Source organism: Apteryx rowi, unplaced genomic scaffold (genome assembly GCF_003343035.1).
Source record: "Apteryx rowi isolate R43461 unplaced genomic scaffold, aptRow1 scaffold_1797, whole genome shotgun sequence".
In the NCBI taxonomy this organism is placed as follows: Eukaryota; Metazoa; Chordata; class Aves; order Apterygiformes; family Apterygidae; genus Apteryx; species Apteryx rowi.
This window is the reverse complement of record NW_020448082.1, coordinates 8,058-10,901: the sequence shown is the minus strand read 5'-3', so window position 1 is coordinate 10,901 and position 2,844 is coordinate 8,058.

The window sequence follows — 2,844 nt, the reverse complement described above, 5'->3', positions numbered from 1 at the left end:
TAATCGGGGCTAACGCCGCAAAGCGCGGCTGAGCCCGGCTTATCCGCCGGGCGGGCGGTGGCCGAGCCGAGCTTACCCGCCCGCCAAGCCGCTTTCGGGGCGACTAATCGCGCCCGAGCCCTGATTAGCGGGTTGGGGGGGATCAGGGGGTATCAGCCCCCCCCCGTCACAGGCCTAATTAGCTCCCGCTAGGGAGGACGGGGCCCGGGGGTGCCCCCCGCTGACGCCCTGCACCCCAAACCCCCCCCCACAGGCCCAGCTAGGACTCTGCACCCCCAAACTGCCCCCCGCTGACGCCCTGCACCCCAAAACCTCTCCAGAGCCCTGGCTGAGACTCTGCACCCCTAAACTGCCCTCACTAACACCCTGCACCCCAAAACCCCTCCAGAGCCCCCCACTCCCACCTTCAGCCCCAAACTGTCCCCACTATCACCCTGCACCTCAAAGCCCCTCCAGAGCCCCCCACCCTGCACCCCCAAACTGCCCTCGCTCCTACCTGCACCCCAAAACCCCTCCGGAGCCCCCTGCTCCCACCCCGTCCCCCGGGACCCCTCCGGAGCCCCCCCAGTCCCAGCTGCACCCCCAAACCGACCCCATTTCCCCCTGTGCCGTGGGAGCTCGGCCCCCCCCCCACCCGGGGGGTGCCCCACGCCTGCGGTGGGTCCCCGGGGACAGCGGGGGGCCGGGTCCCTTGGGGGGGGCAGGGGGACTACATGTCCCAGCATGCTTTGCAAGGCCTGGGGGGGGGAGACCCCCCCCAACACGCACCCAGGGGTGCTGGGGGGTGAGCGTCCCCTTAATCCCGTTAGGCGGAAAGGGTGTTAACGAGGCCGATCGCCTTGCCTGCGGGATTAGGGCTAAATCGGGAGCGGAGGTGACACGGTTATGGCCCAGGTCCGCTTCTTGGGGGGGGGGGCAGAGAGGAGCCCCCCGAGCCGGGGGGTGCCGCTCCCCCCCTCCCCACGCTGGGGTGTCCCCATCCCTCGCCGGGGGTCGGCGCCGGCCCCCCGCATCGCCCCRTAGCCGGCGGGGGGCGGCTCAGGGGGATGTAGGGCCGGGCCGGGCAGCGGGGGGACATTATCCGCCCGGCGGCRCGGATTAGCGCGCGGCAGCTGTTCGAGGCCCGGCAAAGCCCCCTTCATCCCCTGCTGCCGCACCGGGAGAGGGGGGGGCCCCGAGGAGCCCAGGCGTCCGGGCCGTCCGCCCCCAAACCGGGCCGTCGCCCCCAAAGCCCTTCCAGAGCTTGGAGGAACGGAGACATCCGGGCTGCTGTGACCCCGTCGGTCTCCCCGGGGCCGGAGGAACCCAGCCGTCCGGGCTGTCGTTCCCGGTTCCCTCCCAGAGCCGAGAGGAACTGAGGCGTCCAGGCTCCTTTTCCTCGAGGGGAAGGCGCACGTAGGGGCTCCGAGCCCTTTGCGGAGCTCGGAGGAAAGTGGGCACCCGGGCTGCCGCCCCCCCCGCTCCCCTGCCAGGCCTCGGAGGGACCCAGGCGTCCGGGGCTCACTCCCTCCGGGCCCTTGCGAGGGCACCGTGTTTACTCGCGTCCACGGCCCGGCGCGACCATGGCCGCGTTCGGGCACAAGAGGGCTCCCTCGACGCGAAGCAGCCGTGCCCGCGGGCCGGAGGAGGCCGTGGCGTAAGCTCGGCCCTGGTTCGGCGGGGCGCGATGGCCACCATGGGGGGAACGCGCGGCGGCCTCGGCGCCAGCGTGGCCACGCCGTGGGAAGGGGGGGGACGGAGCCGGAGGTGGCCTCGGCGCCAGCGTGGCCCCGCTGCGGAGAGCCGGGCGGACCTGGCAGCGGGCGCGAGGCGGCCGAGGCAAGCGTTAAGGCCGTAGGAGCCCTGCCGGGGGCTGCCGGAGACAGAGGGGCGCGGGATGGCCATGACGCCCGTGCTGGCATGGAGCAGGCACCCAGCGTGGGGGGTCGTGGGGCTGTGGGGATGGCGGTGGTGCCCTGACGGGGTGGCCACGGGACTAACGGGAGAGGTGGCGATGCCCACTAACGAAGGGCGCGAGGCGGCCGCAAAGACGGAGGGCGACCGAGCAGGGAACGTGAGTCGGCCACGGTGGCTGCGGTGACCCCACCACGAAAYGCAGTGGGACGCGGGGCAGCCGCGTTGCCCGTACCGAGGGGCGCGAAGCAGCTGCGGAGGCCGAGCGCCCCTAACCGCGGGCCACGAGGCGGCCGCGGCACCCGTGCCGGCGGCCGTGGGACGGAGGGGCGCGAGGCGGCCGAGGGGAACCCTACGGGGGACGTTAAAAAACACAGGGTGGCCGCGCTACTCGCGCCGGGCAGGGGCACGGGGTGGCTGCGGGAGCCCCGCCGGGCGCTGTGAGGCAACCGCGGTGGCTGAGGCAGCGCTGCCGCGGGGTGACCGAGGAACCCGTAGCGGGAGGGGGGGGGGCTGAGGGAGCCCCACCGGGGGGGCGTGAGGCGACCGAGGCGGCGGCGGTGCCCGCAGCGGGGGGCGCGGAGCAGCCGAGGGAGCCCTAGCGGGGGGGGGGCGTGGCGGCGCTGGCAGCCATGGGGCTGAGGGAAGGGCCCAGGGCGGCGCCCGGCACGCGCGGCGGGAGGGGGAGGGGCCGCGCGGCGGTTGACGAGAGACCGTTAAAGCCGTTAAATTTCAAACCCCTTCTCAGCCCGGAGGGAGTGGAGGGGGACGGCTGCTCCCCGCCCCCTTTGGGGGCCGTGACGGGCGGTGCCGGCGGCCAATGAGAGGCCGGCGTCCCGGCCCCGGCCCAATGGGCAGCCGCGCGCGCTTCTGCGGCCCCGCCCCGTTTGGAACGTTGTAACTGACAGCGCTTCCCGCCAATTCCAACGGCCGCCGGGAGCGCGCCGGCCC